This window comes from Pinus tabuliformis, chromosome 7 (assembly GCF_031772625.1).
Source record: "Pinus tabuliformis cultivar Carrire ecotype Pingquan chromosome 7, CPIR1, whole genome shotgun sequence".
Classification (NCBI taxonomy): domain Eukaryota; kingdom Viridiplantae; phylum Streptophyta; class Pinopsida; order Pinales; family Pinaceae; genus Pinus; species Pinus tabuliformis.
Genome location: NC_142293.1, coordinates 561,936,651 through 561,959,924, shown reverse-complemented (window position 1 = coordinate 561,959,924; position 23,274 = coordinate 561,936,651).

Here is a 23,274-nt window from a genome sequence, read left to right as displayed (position 1 = left end):
GGTCTCATAGGCAAGGACAACACCATCAGGTAAAATACCTCTGAATCACTTAACTGTCGACACAACATCCCAAGTAGAGTCTTTTGGATTTAAGAAACTAATTGGACACCCAAAACCTATTTTTTGTTACATTAAACATACATATAAATACATCAACTATTAGTTGAAGATAGAAATTCTATCTTAACCACATAATTACTTAGTTAAGCAAATCTCTCAACTAAACAATCAACTAGGGACTATTTTAGTTTAAATAAATATCTCAAAATCTAACTAATTAAAAACCACACAAAAATTACATTTAAATATGACGAACATCATTCAATAAGCACAAGATAAGTAGGAGTTAAATCTCCAAGTCCCTCCTTTAACGAGTATTTATATTTGGTATTCTTGTCTGCAAAGTCTTCATTAGCTTCTTTAAATAGTTTTGAAATTTGATAGAGTTAACTCCATCAAGTTGTCTCACCACCCTTGTAAAGGTGTAGTCGAAAAGTTGGATTCTTTAGTTCCACTCTCTAACTCTTGAATATTGGATCTCTTGAATTCAATTATTGAACAACATCCCAAGCTGTCGCATAATCTCGGGAGAATAATTCTCCCAAATTTTCGACAAATGAGGTATCTTTTTGTAGGTACACAAGTGCCAAACTATTTGGAAAACCATCCATATTGAGGTTTAATTTCACTCAATCTCTTAAAATAGTAGCTTCAGGCACAATCAATTACATGTTTGCAATAGTTGAACTACTACTCATTCTATGGACAAGCTTCCATCTACCTTGATACATGGGTTCCAACTGTTGTAATTGCTAGTTGTATAGGAAATTCATCTATACACTGAATGTATCTAGAGTCATTTTTACAAATGTGACTTATTGATATGATTTTTAAAGTTCATCATCACCAATTTTACAAAAAAATTAAAAATATATATATCTTTTATAAATAATATATCTATATCAATGGATATAGTTTCTCTAATGGCCTTCAAACAGTTCAATAATACACATATTTTTAAGAAGGTTGGCTTGTCATATCCAAACTAGAGTTCCAACCAGGCACTCGGTTTCTCTATAGAATACACTTTGACTTTTTGAAGACTAGAAATCATGTTGCGATGTAGTGGATCATTGGCATAAACCTTTTCTGTCTCTGAGAAATTAGTCAACAACCTAGACACATCCCCGGATCCAAATCCATTACATACTAGATCAACTCAGCCCAACAGCACAGCCTCTTTTGCACAACAACAGAATAAACAACAATCGTCATTGCCAGTTGTATCCTTATTTTGACTTGAGCAGATCCAACATCCTAATCATTTATACCTGACCTTGTTTCAACAATCTATTCCCAACTTTACAAGAATGTTAAGCTGTGTCCTCATTGGAATGAAATATTACACACTCATCACGTCACAATGAAGAAATTTGGTACTTGTATTTTAAGTGGATGTCATAAGTACACTGTCAAACCCTTCTAGATGCAAGACAACCCACTCTCGACATCATCAATGTCTAAAAAATGGATAGCATTAACTGATTTCTCTAAGTTTGAATGACCTTTAGATTCTATGACCTTGGTCCCTTCAAATCCACCCTTATATAAGAAACTATCTTGTGCAATGTGTGAGCCTCTCCTCAAACCTATACAAAACATAATCCCATAACCCTTTTCACTTATCTTAATCTTTCTATTACAAACCACCAATTTGTTCTTCCTTTGCAATCATCATGATTTATTATTCAAATTCTCTAGCAACAGTCCATACCATTTTAACTTTACTAACCATGCTCTTGCACAATATTGAAGCCACTGATATATTGTCAAGGTTTTTCCTACACTGTAGCCAACCAAACACAACTCTACAATATAGATAAATAGAGCATTGATTACCAGTAGACTGCATCAATTTCATTGTTGGGCTAAACCATATCACCCAATATGAGATCGAATCCCACAATGTCAGCAAACTCTAGCACAAATGGCCGCTATAAATTACATATACAATAATTTATATTAACACACCTTATTTGATCTATTCAGAAAACAAATAACTCTCTCATCTTTATCATAAATATTGGGCCCTCCCTTAAGGGAGTTAACCTAGAGCTAGTGGCTTTGATACTAATTTAATAAATTAATTGCACACTAAAAAATCATTTTGCATTACATTAAACATGCATATAAATACATCAATTATTGGTTGAAGATATAAATTTTATCTTAACAACACAATCACTTAGTTGAGAAAATCTCTCAACTAAACACTAAACTAGGACTATTTTGGTTGAACTAAATATCTCAAAATACAACTAATTAACAACAAGATAACAATTACATCTAATTATGAGGAACATCAGTCAATATGCATAATAAAATTAGGAGTTAAGTCTCCAATTTTTTATTAAGTAATGTTGAAAAGCTTGGAATTTCTCTCTTATAAAAATAGTGTTGTATAAACTTAATGTCCTCAAATGTTATCGAATATGTTGGGAAAAAAATTGTTTCTATTATTTCATGAAGAGTTCATAACTAAAATTTGTGACTCTAGTTAATCTAATTTTAAAACCAAAACAAATATCCAAACAAAATTGAGTTATATTATAAAAAATTAATTTAATAATTTATTGCTAATTGTAAAAAAAAAATTGTGTGTGTTTAGGGCAGGTAACATCCCTCAGGGGGCATATATGCCCCACTAGAGGCCCCTAAGGGCGTTGCTATATTGTTCATGGAGAGTGCACTGGATTCTTCTAGATAACAACGTAGACACTAGTTACATGTCAAGCTACATCAATGGATTTATGGATTTAGTTAAAGCAAGAATCCATTACAATTTATGTTTGCTTGGGAGCTAATCAGATGTGTAATAAAAGCTCTGGGGTTTTAATTACAACATGCCTTGGCTACTTTGATGAATGATTTGTTAAATGTTTCAATGTTTTTTTTGTGTGTTAATAATGCCCCTTGGCCACTATTATCACTCAGAAATGTCCTCCTGGATGTGGGAGAGAATTTACCAAGGTCACCTTTGCACTCCAACTTACAGATTGAAGGCTAGTCCCTTCAATATAGATAGGGCTCTCCCTCTGGCAATCTAATCAATGAATCAACAACTAACTATACATTTACATCGTGGAAAGATCTTTAGATATGTTGTGTAATGTATGGTTTGGTTGGGCCTAAGGGAAATAGTTCATTGGGTGATGGAGTCAAGCAACTAGGGTTTAGATTAATTTACCAAGATAATTGGCTATTTGATCATGATTGATAAAGGCAAGGTGGATAGCAGATCCTAGACCTTTTTCATTGATATAGGTGGAGGGAGAAAGTAGGAGAACAATCCACTACAATAGGGCATACACAGTGAATCCTAGAGTAGCTTTAGAAGATCAAAATGAGAATATTTGAAAATATCAACTTAGAGCATCAAAACATAGATGAATTCTGAATTAATTATTCTTATTCAAATACTCAGAAGACATATATTTTCATGATACCATGAAAGAATAAATAGTAAAACATAGAGAGAATACATAATAAGACTTACTATTGCATGACTATTCATATCATTGGTCAGAATCTACTGATCTTGGAAAATTGAAATGAATAAAGTCTTCAAAACAAGTAGACAATGACTATTTCTTTTTTGAAAACCAGCCTTTTTTATAATTTTCATGTAATATATAGGAAACTACAATAGAGATAAGTTCCTTAAAGTATGGTAGCAATAATTATAAAATATGTACATGATTTGAGAGTTTAATTAACAAAAATCATTGTAAAATTCTATTTCGTTGGGAATGCCCTCGATTTCGTTGGAATTTGAAATTAGGTTATAGATAGGGGCACCTCCCCTCTTAGGATTTCATAGGGCCAAAATTTGAAGTTGGGGGATTTCATAAGGGGGTGAAAATGTGAAGTTGGGTTACACTTTTTGCCCTTTTTTGAGAAAACAAATATCTTTTTTAGGAGTTCTTCTACTTTCGGCAAGCCAAAGCAACTTTTTCTATTTAGAATTTCATTTTACAATAAAAAGAAAACTTGTCAAAAAATCTATTAGCTTTCTATTACTTATTTTTTGGAATTGTTTTATTCACATTTGATATGTCAATTTAGCAATTTCTTAATTGTGTGTTATTTAAAAATCAAGGGATTCATAAAAAGTCATGTATTTTAGCACTAGTGTATTCTTTGTTAACTTGGTGTTTTTGAAAAAAAAAAAAAAAATGTGTTGGAAAAATCTAGACAAACTCTAGTCTGATATCATTATATTTATGAAATCAACTCATGCACATCATAAGTACTAGAATTTTTTGAATTGAACCAATATGAAAAAACTGCAGATTTTGAAGATGTTTAGCATAGCGTTAAGTTTCTCAACATATTAATTATAAACTAAAAATCTAAAAACTACCCATTACAAAACACAAACGAATGTAATGAACAATAAATTTTTTATATTTTTTTATAATTTATTTTTGAAGATACATCATTTTTATTTCAGTGAATCATAATGACCTTCAAAACAAAACAAAAAACTCACATTTTATTAGAAAATTAATTAAAATTATAATTTCTATGAAATTCCATAAAACTTGTATCTACTAAAAGTATATTCAATTCTGCAAATGTTGGTACTGGTTCCAAAATCAAATTCACTAAATTTGATGGAGTTTAACCATTCCAATGTTGGAGAAAGGTGATGAGAATCGAGTTGTTCCCTACTTGCAAGTTAAAGTAGTTGGACCGAACTAAAAACACATTTAGCCAAACTTGTGTTCTTCATCAATGCTAGTTAAAATAAACGGAAAATTAATTCGGCCGAATTAATTTAAAAGTTCAAATGACTTTTTTTTTAAAGTTCGGCCGAAAATGTGGAAATATTTTCCATCGTCCATAAAAGTGAAATGATGTGACTTAGGCTAGAAAATGATTTATTGATAATATTTGAAGCTAGGATTTTGTTTAGAAAATGCCAATACAATTTTTTCACAAAAGGGTGCGTTTTGCAAAATAATCACTCAAGTGATTGTGAGTAGTGTTGTTGCATGGGTCTTGGAGAAACACACTCTCCATATCTTAAGGAACTCAATTTTTCTACTTGGTCTAGTTTTTATACACACAAATGAAATTCACATTATGCATTTGTGTAATAGATCTCACTTGAAAATATATTAAAATGGAAAATATGCAAATTAAATATCCAGATTGATCCAAAAATATAAAATATAAATGCTTCTCTTTATTAATCAAACCCTTGAGGTAGGGAAATACCATGCAACTACTCCTTAAGGAAGGAGATAACTCCATAAGCCATATGCTAGTTAATACAATAATCCTTGACATCTCTCAATGGGGAGTATCTAGCCTCGATATAGGCTTCATACATACAATACCATGGGTAACAAACATGGGTCTCTTAATACCATATATCCAATACAATGGGTTTATCACTTTATTCCCTAAATACATGTGGTCCCCTATGTAAAGTGGGTTAACCACTTTATTTATTAATTATGGCCCATTTGTTTATCATCCTTACATTACATTATTCCTTTGGGTACCTCCCTCTGTACCCCATATTATCCCCCCTAAGTATACTAGAGTTTGAAAGGCTAAATAAAGTAAGATGCAATTGGCCATAAAATGAAAAACCCAATCTAATTGGAAATATTGTCACTTATGTTGGAGTCCTAGCATTGGGTTACATCTAGGGATACCCCTCTTATAGTATTTCATAGCCCAAAAACTAATTTATTAAGGATATTTTTAAGCTAGGGCCTTGTTTACTAAAGGTGAATACAAATTTTGCATAAGGAGTTGGATTTTGAAAAACACTTTAAAGAGTATAACTTGTATGCATTTCTCAATTTAATTTTCATATCCATGAACAAGAGGTGCCAAGGCCTAGAGACCAATGGGAGAGGGTGCCTAAGGAACCCACCCAAGTACTAGACATACAAGTAGGGTCCCACTTCTATGTTAAGGTGAAAATGGCTTAAGGGAGATGCTCCATGACATTACTATAATAGTTGAGTGATATAGTATCATCATTATATGGGTACACTATGACAAAAAAGGTGATTGGTGAGGGTCATGCCTGTGATAAACCTTTGAGGTCTGTCACCAATGTCGCATATGGTGACGGTCATTAAAAAAGTGTTGTTGTAAGTGCATATAGTGTTGGTCCTTTAAGGTTTTCCACAAAAGCCAATTTTAGTGACACTTTTGGTGAGGATTGTTAAAGGACCGTCACTTGTTCTCTCTTTGGTGACACTTTTAGTGACGATCTTTTATTGACCCTCGAAAATGCTCTTTTTGGTTACTTTTGGTGACGGTCAAAAAATGTTCATCATCATTGATCATTCCAATGATTTTTTGATGACACGATGTGCATGCTACTATATTTTTTGTCAAAAGATATTGATATAAGACCCTTGTTGTGGAGTCTTTTTCATTATGTGTTTAAGGCCATAGTGGTTAGAGTTAGTCAATTTGTTAACAATTAATTAGTGTGTATCATTTCCCTTAAGTAATGAGAATATAATTTTCTTATGAGTCAACACATGATTCATCTCTATTAGGTTTATTGTTTAACAAATTCCCTTTAGATAAAGTTCCACTAGTATGTGTAGGAACTATATTATTTAATACATAATCAAGATTTGTCAATTCTAATCATGAGACCTAGCACTCCTCAACACTCTTTGCACATCTTAGCATGTTTTGGCACACACTAACATTCCTTGGCACCTTGCATGTCTTGGAACATCTTTATACCTAGCACATCTTACCATGAATAGGACACCCAAGCACATATTGGCATGCCCTAGCATAGCATAGCACTCTCATAACATGTGTTGGCATTCCCTGTAGTCCCTAGCATGCCCTCAAACATTTTTGCATGCATTAACGTACATTAGCACTTGGCACACATTGGCACTTGACATGTATTGGAACCTATTATTAGTGTGCCTAGCATGCCCCTTTTGAAAAAGATAAAGTCTTGACTTAATAACCCTCTTATGTGTTCATTTCCTTACATTTTAAATTGGTTCTTCCCTATGTTTCCTTGACACTCCTTGAGACATAGTGGCATACCCTCGTACCCTGCACCTTAGCATCTATCATGTCTTGGCATGCATTAGCACTCTTTAACACATGTTAACAGACACTGTAACTCCCTGGCACACTCTAGCACTTCTTGACATGCCCTAATATTATGTCACATGCCTTACCAGTGCTTAGCATACCTTGTCACTCCCTTCTTGGCATGTGAGGCACTCGTTGACACTCCGTGACACATGCACGTAGTTGTTTCACAAATACAGCTAGTGCATGAAAATATATTTTTGATGATGTGAATGGAAATGAAATTTTAAAATATCAAAAACTAGTAAAATAGTTTAGTTTCCCAATACAATAGGGGGCTCTTTAATGTGCACATTTGTGGTTATAAATCTATTAATAAAAAAAAAATATTGGGGACATGTGGCACATACTTAGGAGAGAATAATCTTGCAGGAGGTAACTTTGATAGTAAACCATGGGAGAGTAAGCTTTGGAATAAATTGTTAATTAGTGCTCTATCTTAGAGGAGGGGTGTTGATCCCAAGGAGGATATGCTTGCAGGATTTTCACTTGCATGGAATTATTTCCTTATTATGTTAGCCTCCCTTACATATTTATATATAAGGAAAAATGGATATTTTGTATATTTTTTTCATCATTATACTATATTCATTATATTGTCTTAGAGCTTGTAGGGAGAAGGAGGGTAGGTTCGTAATGAAACCCTAGTATCATGAAATTAAGTTGCATGAGAAAACCCTAGAATAATAAAATACGAGAGAGATATCTTGTATGTTTCATGGAGAGTTTTCCATTGTTTGAATTTTATGTTATCTAATGTGATCCTAGTGTTTATGTTATGCATGTATGATCCAGGTGGATATTGGTGGCCACTCACCTATTCCACTTGGACACCCACCATAGTCTCTTTTAGTCTTTTAGTTTCCTTAATTGTAGTACAGCTTACTATTTTTGGCAGTTTTTTGGGTCCTTAACTTCCAGAGACATTTCGAGGCCCTAGACGATGTTTTTTGGGAAAATCGGACAAACTTGAGCCTTTGATTGATCATTTTAATTTTGTAGGTTTTAACCCCGTACAAAAATTACCTACATACGAATTTTAAAACACAAAAATAAAAAATGCAAGAGCTTAACACAAAACACATATACACAGAGATTTTCCCCTGGATCCCAAAACCAGGACTACCTGATTGATTTTTCATTATGTTCCTTTCAATGTTACAATACATATTTATACATGTCGAAGCATCCAATACCATGGACCAAAAACCATCGCATACAAAACCATGGAAACCATTGCATCCAAAACCATGTGTGAAAACCATGCACAAAACCATAGGTAGGTCCGCCAAACCTAATATAGGGTCCAAAAAAAATTTCCCCGGGGCAGCCCCATAGAGGGGGGCTACCCACCCCCTCTAACCCCCCAGTTAACTACATAGGCTAGTCGTGGATATAATATAACACAACCCAACGGGGACCACAGGAGAGCTTAGTCATTTATCTAGCCCTACAACGCCCATTGTTTCTCTACACCAAGAGAACTTCTCAGAGCTCACATATTTTGTCAATGCATCAGCGGTATTCTTCAAAGTGTTCACCTTTACCAGCAACACCTTTTTGTCTTCTATCATATCCCTCACAAAGTGATACTGAACATTAATGTGCTTTGTCTTTGAATGATAAGTAGGGTTCTTTGCCAAGAAAATTGCACTTTGGCTATCACAGTCTATCCTTATAGCTCCCTATACTAACCTCATACTTGAACACAATCTCTGTAACAAAACTGCTTCCATGCTTGCATGAGTGGCTGCCATGTATTCTGCCTCTGTAGTTGATAGTGCCACTACAGATTATTTCTTACTCATCCAACTGACTGCACCTCCAAATACGTTAAACACATACCCACTTGTAGATCTTCTCTAATCCAGATCTCTAACCTAGTCTGCATCAACAAAGCCATGAATATCCAACACTCTTTCCAATCGTGATCTTCCTTGATAGCACGAGCCATAATAACTAGTGCCACGCAAATACCTGAAAACTGTCTTCACTATTGTCCAGTGCTCCTTCCCTGGTTTTGATATAAACCTGCTCAATACTCCCACCGCATGTGCAATGTCTGGTCTAGTACAGACCATCGCATACATCAGGCTACTGACTGCACTTGCATATGGAACATGGGACATGTCCTCTTCCTCTTCTTATGTCTTGGGACACTGTTCAGTAGATAAATTTAAACCTACAGGAATAGGAACCTTCACCAGTTTACTATCCTACATAATAAATCTCTACAACATTGTCTCGACATACCTCCTCTGGTTTAACCAGAGCTTCCTCTTTGCTCAATCTCTTTTAATTTCCATGCCCAAAATATAGTTTACAGCACCAAGATCTTTCATGTCGAATTTGGAGGACAATTGGGTCTTCAAATCCTAGATAATTTCTTTGTCATTTCGAACTAGCAACATATCATCCACATACAAGACTAGATAAATAACATGGTCACCAATTAATTTAAAATACACACAATGATCTGCTTTGCTTCTGGTGAAGCCAAGTCCCCATATAAATGCATCAAATTTCTGATATCACATCCTTGGTGACTGTTTTAACCCATACAGAGACTTCTTTAACTTGCATACCAGTTCTTTCTTACCCTTCACCGCAAAGCCTTCTGGTTGCTTCATGTAGATCTCCTCTTCCAGATCCCCTTGAAGAAATGTTGTCTTCACATCCATCTGTTCTACCTCAAAATCAAAAGCAATAGCAATAGATAAAATTAATCTAATAGAATCTACCTTGGCAATACAAGAAAAAATATCACCAAAATCAATTCCAACACCTGGGAATAACCTTTTGCCACCAACTGAGCTTTGTATTTCTCCACCTTTCCTTCTGCATTTGTCTTCTTCTTGAACACCCAATTGCTGCCAATGGGTTTCCTTCCAGTCAGCAACTCCACTGGATCCCAAGCCTCATTTTTGTGCAAAGATGTCATTTCATCAACCATGACCTCTTTCCAAAGTTTGTCATCCTCTGAATATACTGCTTCCTTCACAGTTATGGGATCATCATCAGTAACAGATAAAGAAAAATTTGAACAGAAAGTAGATGGACTATACCTTTATGGCTACCTTCTTTCTCGAATTGGTCTTCTCACACTCGGAGTTTGTGGTTGTTCATCTTCTGATTCCTCCTCTGCTGTAGAGTTCGATTCTTCCTCCTTAAGCTCAAACTCTATCTCCCCAAGTTCCTTTGGTTGGACTTCATGTTTAATTATATATTTCACTTCTCTGAACACCACATCTCGGTTGTACACAACCTTCCTTGTTACTGGGTTACAAAGCTTATAACCCTTTAAACCATCCTTATACTCAATAGAGACGCACTTTTTAGATTTACTATCCAACTTTTTTCTTTTCTCCTTTGGAACATGTACATACGAATCACATCCAAATACCCTCAGATGTGAAAGAGAGGGTTTCTTACCAGTCCATACCTCTTGTGGAGTCTTATCCTCCAACGCTGATGAAGGTGATCTATTTACCAAGTAACATGTTGTCTCCACTGCCTCTACCCAAAATTCATGTCCTAACTCGGCACCACTGAGCATGCTTCTTGCCCTTTCCATCAACGTCTTGTTCATTCTTTCTACAACTCCATTTTTCTCAGGTGTGTATGGAGTAGTCTTCTGTCATGCTATACCACACTTATTACATAATTCTTCAAATTCCTTGCTGCAAAACCTTCCACCGTTATCTGACCTCAACACCTTTATCTTCTTCTCTGTCTGGTTTTCCACCAGAGCCTTAAATTCTTTAAACTTGTCAAAGACTTCAGATTTCTTCTTAAGGAAATATATCCATGTATTCCTTGAGAAGTCATCTATAAATGATACATAGTACACAAACTTACCCATTGATGGAACCTTCACAGGTCCAAACACATCATTGTGCACAAGCTCTAATATCTATTTCGCCCTCTTACCACCAGAGGGGAAACTCACACAATTCTGCTTCCCATATACATAATTTTCACAGAAATCAAAGTCCAGAGATTTATTACTCATACCTTCTACCATACCTTTACCATGAAGTATACGAAGGCCCTTCTCTCCAATATGTCCAAGCGTTTGATGCCATAGCATGGTCTTCTCTCCAGAGACCACTAGATTTTCTGCTCCACTTTTAGGAACCACAGAACTATTACACCCATCAACAACAATGCTACCTTGTAGCTTGTACAGAGTTCCAATCTGAACTCCCCGCATCAATACCAGTGCTCCTTGAACCATCTTGCAAGTATCCTTCTCGAACATTGTTTTTACACCTGCATCATCCATCTTGCTTATAGAAATCAGATTTATGGCCAATGCAAGAATATGTAGAACACCCGGAGGTGTTCTAACCCTTCCACTTTGCAACTTCAACTTTACTTTTCTGTGACCAATGATTCTAGCCTTCCTATCATCCCCTAAGAAGACATCACCACCTTCATATTTCTCATACTCACAAAACCACTCTCTATGGGGAGTGAAGTGAAAGGATGCACCTGAGTCAATCAACCATGCCTCATGATCTACATGTGTACTTGAAGAAGCCAAGTACACATCCCCACCTTCATCTGAGGTGGTTTTCGCCTCTGCAGAAGGAGCATCATCAGATCCCTTTCCTTTGTCAGAGCTTTAGATTTATAGTCCCTTTTGTAGTGCCCTTCCTTTCCACATTTCCAGCAAACCACCTTTACAGGTTTTCCTGGAGATTTAGATCTCCCTCTATATGTAGATCTCCAACTCGATGACTTATTTTTGTTTCTGTTCAGGGACCATCCTTGTATAGACAAGGCATCACCATTATAGCTCTCCATATTTTTCCGTCTCATCTCCTCCGTCAGCAAGAATGAGACTATTTCATCAAACTTGAAGGCAGTTGCATTGCTACATATTGCAATAACCAGACTATCCCACGAATCTAGTAGAGAACACAACAAACTGATGCACTTATCTTCATCTAAAATTTTAATATCAACAGATAATAACTAACTTACCACAGTATTAAATGCGTTTAGATGCTCTGTCACCAAATCTCCATATTTCATCCTCAGGTTATACAGCTTTTTCCATAGGAACAGTTTATTCACCATAGACTTAGATTGGTACAAAGTCCCTAACTTGTCCCACAAAGCCTTATCTATAGCTTCCCCTGATACATTCAGCAATACTGAATTTGAGACACACAATCGTATTGTGCTCTTTGCCTTCCGAGCCAACTTCTTCCATTCTTCATTGGACACTATCGTTGGTTTAGTACCCAAATCTACCGCGATCCACTGATATTTATTCACCAATAGATCCTCCATCTTGAGTTTCCACAACTCAAAAATCTGACCATTAAATTTCTCGATCTTTATCTTTCCACTGCTCACCATCTTCTTTCACCACCAAAATCGATCCCGTAGATCTCCCGCTGAACAGGGTCTACCACAAGCATGAGTGAAACCCCTCAGCAACAAAGGCATCCCCTTGAAGCCAAAACAACTCCGATACCAAATGTAGGTTTTAACCTCGTACAGAAATTACCTACATACGAATTCTAAAACACAGGAAAAAAACAATGCGAGAGCTTAACACATAAAACACATATACACAGATATTTTCCCTTGGATCCCAAAACCGGGACTACCAGATTGATTTTTCATTATGTTCCTTTCAATGTTACAATACATATTTATACATGCTGAAGCATCCAGTACCATGGATCGAAAACCATCGCGTCCAAAACCATGTGTGAAAACCATGCACAAAACCATAGGTAGGTCCGCCCAACCTAATATAGGGTCCAAAAAAAATTTCCTCGAGGCGCTACCACGGACCCCGTAGAGGGGGGATACCCGCCACCCTCTAAACCCCCCGGTTAACTACATAGGCTAGTCATGGAAAGAATATAACACAACCCAACAAATTTGAAGGATGTAGTCCTGAGATAGATATTTCTAACGAGGTATAGTTCGTCTCAAACGAAGATCACATTCCAATGTTATGACCCTGGAAAGTTGATGTAGCATTTTTTCTCAATAATAAATAGGCCTTCAAGCCTCATTGTAATATAGTTCAGAGGGATGTAGCCACCACATCTCTTCTCAAAGATAAGCTACCATCACAGGAGCTAGTTTATTTCCCATTTTTTTTGTAATTTTGTTTCAATATTTGATATTTATGAAATGAAGTGTTAATTATGTTGCGTCTCTAGATTTATGGTTATATCTATAATTTATTTTGTTCTTTCATAAGTTCAAATCAGTAGTATTAGAGCAGTATGCTCTTTCTCTATTTTTTTTTTGCATGTCCCCAACAAGGTCGGGATATAAGGAGTTAGGGCTCAAACTAATAAAACCTTTGCAAGACTAGCCTCGCAAATCTCAACGATCTCCTATGGAGGAAGAGAAGAAAGACAAGGGGGCAAGAGATCCTTTCAAAATCTTGCTCGAAGAAGCCCTAAAGTGACAGAGGAATGCGATGATGAACAACTTTACCCAAATCCTTTAGTGGCTACCCAAAGGCTACACATCTCCTTCCAACAACCACTCTGGAAGTGACACACCTTTCAAGGTACAAGTTAACTTTGACGTCCCCATATTTGAAGGTTAGATAGATGGAGACGCCATACATAAATGGTTAAATCTGCTAGAAGGATATTTTTCTATTAATGATTTTTCCAGACTGGAAAATATTACTTTTCCACTTCTCAAAGCCACCCCCCACGTCAAGGACTGGTGGGAAACCTATTGTGAGAAGAAGGACGAAAGTACACCCTCACTATTTTTAGTCGCACCCACTTGGAATTCATTCAGAGATGCCATCAAGGAGTATTATTATGGTGTTAGAAGCTATGAGGACAAATACATAAAGTGGACCATGCTACGGTAGGGAAGGGACCAAGACGTGTTGAAGTTTACCAATGTTTTTCCTACCCTTCACATGAAGTTGGGTATCAAGAATTTCGATTGACATTTGGTACTCAAGTGTTGCGGCTGTCTACATAGGTACATCTAGGATGAGATGGAGTTCTTGGACATCTCCTCGCTCAACATGGTGTACTGATACGCTGTCAAGATTGAGCATAAGTCTAAACAAAAGAATCAAGACTTTGGATCTATGAATCCAAAGTTAGGGAAAGGCAACCCCCAAAATCCAGAGAAAAGGAAAAATCCAAGGAGGGGTGACCCAGGAAAACCCACTGAAGCCACAAGAAAATAAAAATACTATGAAGATAAATAAGGACACATGAAAGTGGTGTGAGTTCCCTAAGAGCTCCACTCACAACACAAGTGAGTGTCGGGCCAAACAGTTGATGTTGACCAAGATGAAGGCTTTCGAATCAGACATATGTTTTGATTCTAAGTCAGAACCCAACAAGAGGAATTACAAAGGGAAGAATAAGCCTAAATATCCAAAGGAAAGGGAACGACCCTTCCACTCATAGATGTGGGTGAAGGTTTCATTGCTATAGTTCATTGTCAACAACGAGAGCCACATTAGAGGAATTTTGAGGTATAAAATGGGCCGCCTAAGGAAATTATAAAATAATAGTGAAAATAATAATATAATATTATATTACATCATCAAATTTTACAGAGAAAAAAGAAAAACCTATTTTTTCAACTCGAATTTTCAACTTACCTCCCTATGGATTTACTCAAATTTCAAGCGAAAACACTCGTTGGATACATAATTTGATTCCTCATCAAGGGAATACCCATGTGGCATACTTTCGATGGACCCTTCTACATGAAAAATGAGAAATACACAAAAATTGTGATTGCAATCACTTTTTTTCATGTATTTCTCATTTTTCGAGTAGTAGGGTCTATTGAAAGTACACAACATGGTTATTCCTTGGATGAGGAATTAAATTTTTCATCTAATGAGTACTCCCACTCGAAATTTGAGTAAAAACTTAGGGAGATAAGTTGAAAATACGAGTTGAGAAAGTAGTTTTATTATTTTTTTATTTTTTTATCTTTTTACTTTTTTAGTCCAAAAATGGAGAATAATCCCCCATGGTTGACATCACATCTTGAATCCTATTGGTTCTTATAAATTCTATTTTGGTTGTACATTGTTCTTAGGAGGCCCATTTTAGACCTCAAAATTCCCCTAATTAAAGAACTTCATTTCAGCATAGGTCATGAAGCAGTTGGGCCTACCTAAAACACATCTGCAACTGTACACCATTGGGAGGTTTCACCAAGAACGACATATTTATGTCAACTAGCAGTGTCATCTTCCCTACAACATTGAGCCCTTCATAGATGATGTATTATGTGATGTTTCTCCTCTTGAACTTTGCGATGTATTATCAAGACAACCATACTTGTGGAAGTGGCATGATGTATATGAGTCTAGACCTTACTCTATGATTATTACTCTAGGCAATAAGTTGTACAAGATACCAGACGTAGCTATGCCTACCACCATCTCTTTGATCACTGCAAAGAAATGCAGTAAGATCATGTCATAGACCAAGAAATTTGTTTTCTTTCTCATTCGCTCTCAAAGTAAGGGGAAGATCATAGCCACATCCATGGCCCTGGGGAAGGGTTCCTCCACACAACAGAAGCAGGTGGATATAGTCGTGGAAGAAAATAGGGACATCTTCCCCTCACCCGCAGGGGTACCCTTGCACTGTTAGGTCAATCATTTGATCGATATGACTCTTGGAGCACCTCTACCCAACGGGTCGATATATCATCGCTCCATTATGGAAAATGTAGAGATCAAGCATAAAATCCAGGAGTTGCTGCAAAAAGGGCACATTAGACCAAATTCCTCGCCTTGTGGAAGCCTGATTGTACTTGGATAGAAGAAGGATATGGGAGTTGGAAGCTCTCCATTGATTATCAGGCACAACAAGAACATGTATCCAATCTGACAGATTAATGAACTTCTGGACCAAATCAAGGGGGACAAGTATTTCAGTAAGATGGATATGAAGTCTGGCTATCACTAGGTTCTAATAGAGCCCACATATGTATGGAAGATAGCCTTCAAATTCAAGGAAGGTATTTTTTAATGGTTGGTTATGCCATTCGGGTTGAAAAATTCCCCTGCTACCTTTATGAGGCTAATGGATGACATCTTGTAGCCCTTCACCAACTCCTTCATGGTTGTTTATCTTGATGACATCCTCATATTCAACAAGAGTTGGTAAGAACGCTTGCAACACATTCGAAAAGTCCTTCAAACCCTTTGGTAGCACAAATTATGTGCCAACTTGGAGAATTACATGTTTGGCATGAGCCAGATCTAATATTTGGGTTACATCATAGAGGAGCGTGTTGTTCATGTGGATTTGACTAATATCCAAGTGATTCAGGATTGGCCAGCCCTGACCACTCTAACAGAGCGTCATATATTTTTGGGCCTTGAAAATTTTTATTAGATATTCGTGTTGGGTTCTCCCATATCACTTTGCCTTTGAGTCAGATTACCAAGGGTGAAGTGAAAGAAAAGTTTTCATGGTTTGAGTCCCAACGGAAGGCATTCATTGAGTTGAAGCATCGACTCTTCTCTACACTGATACTCACATTTCCAGACCTGCAACAACCATTTGAAATTGAGACAAACACCTCTGACTATGCTATTGGGGCAGTCCTCACCCAACATGAGCATCCAATGGCCTATCATAGTGAGGTTCTTTTTGACACAATTCGGAAGTACCCCACCTATGATAAAGAGACGAATTCCATCATGCAGGCTTGCTGGAAATGGAAGTGTTACACTCTGGGAAGGAGATGGTCATCCACATCGATCACCAACCTCTTCATTTTATACAGACAGAAGGGAAGTTACAGAATGATTGCCATTAGAAGTGGTCTACATATATGTGACAATTCCATTTGAACATGAAATACAAAATGGGCATCACCAATCATGTTGTAGACTACCTCAGCCGACCCCTAGTTGCAGCACTAACTATTGTTCTCAACACTTATATCTATGAGACCTATGGATGGCTGAAACTATACAAAAATGATCAATAGTTCACCTCTACATACCATATTCCAGTCAATGGCAAGCACGTCCCTCATTTATATCTCCACGACGCATTTTTATGCTACCTAGGCCACCTTCGTGTTTCTTCAAGTAAGCGTACCAAGTTGATTTTGGAGGCACACTATAGTGAGGTCGTAGGACACTTTGGTGTGGAGAAAAATGTGGTTGTGCTACAAAAGTACTTTTATTGGCTAAAAATCAAACTGGATGTTGGGAAATATATCAGATCCTACAGTGTCTGCACCATCACCAAACCAACTATCAAGAAGAAAGGCATGTACACTCTTATGCCTAATCCCATCCTACCTCAGGAATCCATATCCATGGACTATATGTATGGCCTCCCTTCTACCAAACAAGGTAATGACTATGTATTTTTGGTCGTGGATAAATTTTCTAATATGGCTATATTGGCGGCCTGCAAGAAGAGTATCACAACAAAGGACACTATCAAATGCTTCTTTCAATGAGTGTGGGTACATTTTGGGATCCCACAAACCATTATAACAAATCGGGATAACAAGTTCCTGAGCACATTTTGGTCAAGCCTCTAGAAATTATTGGACACCGAGCTCACTAAGTTGACTACATTCCATCCCCATACCGATGTCCAGATGAAGGTCGTCAATAGGATGATAGTGCACATACTCTGCATGTACAACTATAAGCATCCACGAACTTAGGATGAGATTCTTCCCTATGCGCAACCCATTTATAACATAACTCTCCATAGCTCGACTAGTTGCAGTCCCTTTCAAGTGGTTCTAGGACTTCAACCATTGTGTCTGATTCATGTTTCCATGCCTCATGTGACTACATAGACAAAATCCACACATGTATTTTTCAAGGTTGATAAAGAAACTAGATTTATTGAACACATCCAAAACATCTGCTAATAGGTTCACGACATCTTGGAGAAGTCAAATTCAAAGTACAAGCAACGACATCATCAACATCCGGTGCCACACAAGTTTCAGGTGGGCAACAAAGTTTGGTTTCATTTCCAGAAAGAATGCCTTATAATAGACCATAGGGAACTCATACCACTCTGATATGGTCCCTACACTATTACCAAGGTTGTGGGAGATAATTCTTCTGAGATCAGCATTCCCCCATTCCTTGGCCTTGACCCAATGTTTAATGTGGACTACCTTCGACCATAATTTGCACCATTACTGGACACATCAAACATTGAAAAATGACTCACACCAATAGCATTAAACCCAGACTACATGGAACAGGCCACAACTGATCATATTATGGACACACAGATCAAGAAATATCACCAAAAAAATATCAAACTATATCAAGTTGTCAAAGTTGGCCAACTCTTGCACCAAAGCAAGTGGCTCAGAAGGGACCAAGTTCAGCAGAAGTTTTCCCATCTCATGGAGGAACTCAATGCAGTGGGGACCATTGCTTCCTAAGGGGGGAGGATTGATCAAGGTGGATATTAGTGGCCACCCACCTACTCAACTTGGAACCCCAACCCTATCTCTTTCAGTTTTACAGTTTCCTTAATGGTAGCATAGTTTACTATTTTTGGTAGTTTTTCGAGTCGTGAACTTCGAGAGCCATTTTGAGGCCCTAGACAATGTTTTTTGGGAAAACCACAAAAGCATGGAATTTTAAATGATGTTTTCTATTTGAAATTTTTAATCCTCGGATAGATCTTTCTAACAAGGTCTTGTGCACGTCAAACAAAGATTGTTTGCCAAAGATACGACCCCGGGAAGTTGATGTACTAATTTATCCAAATGGGGCCCATAGTTTTGGCATTTCATCTCCTAGCATTAGGTTTTTGGATGTTTAGGGTTTTCCATTATTTTTCAACAATAAATAGGCCTTTGAGACTCATTGTAACATAATTGAGAGGCATGTAGCCACCACATCTCTTCTCAGAGATAAGCTACCATCGCCCGAGCTAGTTTATTTCCCATTCTATTTGTAGTTTATTTTAGTATTTGATATTAATGAAATGAAGTGTTAATTCTACTACATCTCTATATTTATGGTTGTATCTATAATTTATTGTGTTCCTGCTTAAGTTTGGATCAATGTAGTCCATAGAGAAGAGCATGGCATTGGTGTGATCCATGATGATGGCTATAGTGGATGTTGTTGTACTACTATATTTTCTAACGTAGTAGAAGACATGGACAATGAAGATAATACCTTGAATGACTATAAAACCTTGTTCTTATTGGATGTGAGGCTAGGGAAATATAATTGTGAGATGAAATTGACGAGTCGTTAACATAGTGTGATGCCTTTCCTAAGTTGTTTACTATATATTTCATGATGTTACATGTAGGTGTTGTTTTTTTATGTTGATGTACGAGTTGAATTCCAAGGATTTGAGTACCCAAACCCTAGGATAAAAAAATATATATGGATACTAGGACTCTATACCTCTTTCCATGCACTTGTGTGATGCAACATGGCTAGTGTTTATAAACCCTCATGAATAAAATAATGCTAGTGTGAAGAGAATATGTGATAAAATCTTATTAAAGCCACGGGATTACATGTTGTTGTTTATGCTAGCTTGTTGTGGATCTCTGGTGGTGTCTAGGGTTGTCTTGATTTTACCTTACTATAGTATGGATAGCTAAATATTGTATTAATTTTGTGATAATTTTTTTCACATGTATTTAATTTCTTTTATATATGTATAATGTATCTTGCTATCTAAAATTGTGTGATTGCAAATTTGATTTTTCTTCATGAATTGTCTTCATGTTTAAGTAATTTTCAAGATTTATCATTGATGTTTAATTGGTATTACATAGGGTTGAAATTGTTAAGTGATTCAATATATAACTTGAATATAAGAAACACATTTCTATCACATAAATTATTGTAAGAATGTGATTTTTAGATTTTGTATGCGATCAGGGAAGTGTGCTCTAAGGGATAAAAAAAAATTATATTTGTTTGGGATAATCAACTAGAGTATCACTAGGAATATGCCTAACTAACATGTATTTAAAAACCCAAGCCAAACACCTTCAACAATACATGTTATAACTCTCACTTAACAATAGGTGATATTGCATCATCATGACATAGAAGCAGAATTCAACCTAATAATATAACGCTACAACATCAAGAAAAAAAATAGTTTAATTCACACAAACACGTAGCAAAACCTATTCAATTTACAAAATGACAACTCATGCCTAAACATGGAAGTATGGAATTTGGTGACATATATATAAAATGATTATAATATGAGAACAACATCCCATGCCCAAACATGATCATTTACAATATGATGTTGTATGTACAAAATGGGTCTCTTGACCGCTCCACAATCATCACGATCATTTTTAATCCTAGAAGTCAACCTTTCTCCACTTACTAGCAAAAGGAGCTCAATTTTTTTTTCATTTTTAGGGTGCTTCTTCTCTTTGGGGATTGTATAAAGAAACAACATTCTCATTCACTTCTTTCCACAACAAATTACAACTTTAAAAAAGTACTTTATAATTCAAGCCAAAAAAGTCACTAAATATTATCTAATAAATCATGAAGGTGTTGTCCTCCTCCCCACTATAAACCTCTCTACTATACCACTCTTCAATAGTTACAAGAGTTAGAGCATATAATTTAAACAAAAAATGACTAGAATCACTTCATGTCATCATAAAGAAAATAATTATCAATGAAGGATCTCATCTTAAATGCTCACCCAATGATGGAGATTCACTAGTGGGAGGAGTAGTAGGTTACATAACCTAATTAGAGGAAACATCTACTGTTAAATCTACTAAGCAACCCTTGTGATTAATGGTGGAAGAGATAGCTAAGGGATATCTCGAGAAACCACTTTAGATGGAATGATGGTAGTCAAAATTTCTATGGGGGGCAGGAAGGGGGCTTCCAAATGGTCCATGGATGAAACCTCTATGGATGGATAGGATCATGAAGTTGGTTGGGGCACAAGAGGATCAACACCCATGGGTTATATTGATGATGGAAGTTCACCAATAGAGGTAAGATAGATACAAAACATCGAGGAAATATGATGATAATTATGGGAAAAGGCTAACAATGAAATTGGTGAATGATATGTAGGGGAAAGAGTGGAAAATAGAGAAAGTAAAGAACCTGTAGGCACAATATAACATTTTAGTTAGTAAGAAGAAGGAAAGGGAACATAATAAGAAAAGGCTAAGAGAGATAAAATTTTATGAGGAGAACCAAAGAGAAATCGACTAAGTTACAACTTCCATGCTAAGTGAAACACTAGGTGAGCAAAAAAATAGATGAGGAACCACATTAAATAGACCTTGGGAGAAAATACATGCTCATAGTCATTTTTGCCAGAAAATTATTGCAATGTAGAGAATGATAATGCGATAGAGAAAGAGTTATTGATTGACAAGGTATTCCATCTCTCGTGTCATGTGAAACCATGAAACTAAATTTCTCTTGTTCACCATCTTAGGTGACATTTTGTCATTCCTTGTTCAATAAGAACATGTTCTTTCACTGGCCATGTTTCCCCAATATTATAGGACATAGATGAGCCTCATCTCCACCTGAAACAATATTTAACCTAGTGCCTTGAAATTAAATTGTTGCATGAGATCTCTGACACCTACTCATAGTTAGCGTGGCTGGTGATAAATAATACTGGTGGGGGTAATTCCATTTGTCTTCTAGTAATGCATGTTGTGATGGTTGCATTATGCACCTCCCCACTCATTCTCACGAAAACACCCCATGTGGCGAACTTCATTGTCAATCTTAATTTTACATCATATTTATACATAGAGATAAAGTAATTTATAGTGAAAATCTCTAATTTTCTCTATAATTGCTTCCTCTTTTTTAGTATGAGGGAGATGTGAAATTCCTCCTCTACTCAATATGGAGTCCACATGTGCAATCTTACACCAAAGTATGAAGGAAATGTGTAATTCATTCCATGCTAAACATAGAGTTGACATGTAATATTTAAAAAATAAATATTAATAACAAAAAAGTGTTAGCCATAAATAAAATATTTCAATGTCCATAGTAACATAATTTTATATCAACTGAATATAAATAGATAAACTAACTTTAAAAAAAAAAAAAAAAAAAAATTGTTATATTTTCACTTTTAATTATGAGACAAATATATAATTTTTAATCATTTAAAAATATTTCAATATTAACTTTAATTAAAATATTTGACTAACTATATTATTTAAGATATTTCAATATAAAATTCATATATATCTATTTCTATATATAAAGATAGAAAGTAAAAATAAAATATTTCAATGTCTATATTAAATAAAATAATTTTATATCAATTATATAGTTATATATAGAGAGCAAGATATTACTTTGTAATTCTTAGTAGGTTATAGACTCATAATTTATTTAGTTTTTAACATAAAATTGATATATGGCCTCTAATATTGGGGATCCATATAAAAGAGAAATATATAAAATTTTAGAAATTATGAGTTATATATCTCTTTTATAATGAGAATTTATACCCTTTTCTAGTCTCACTTGACATTCTTCCCACTCCTATCCCTCAATCTAAATTGAAAATCATAATGAGAATGAAATATTGAAACATTTAACAAATAAATGGAGAACACGCAAATCAACATTGGCACATTTAATAAACCACTTTAATAAAAGAGACATCAATCTAAGCCAAGTCATGTCATAATTAAAGCATGGAAAATTTTAACAATTTAATCATCAAAGTGGCCAATGCATGTCATAATTAAAACCCATTAGACTTATTACAGGTCCTATTAGCTCCCCATGAGAACATAAAAATTAGTGGGGTTTGGCTTTTTCTATCCACATCATCAGCTCGTGTAGTATCCTTAGCATCATTTGGTGCAAGATACCATAGGATCCATCCTCAAAGCCTTACGAGCCATAAAAACACAACAAAATAGTAAATTATAGATTCAAAACAAATTATAAGCCATCAATTTATTTTGGGATTGAAAACACACTCGAGCACACACACACACACATATATATTCAGACATATATAAAATAGTGAATGGTTGGACAACACTTAAAAGGATATCAAGATTGTACAACACTTCTCTCATAAGCTAGCAACTTCAAGCTTTTCAATTATTCTTAAC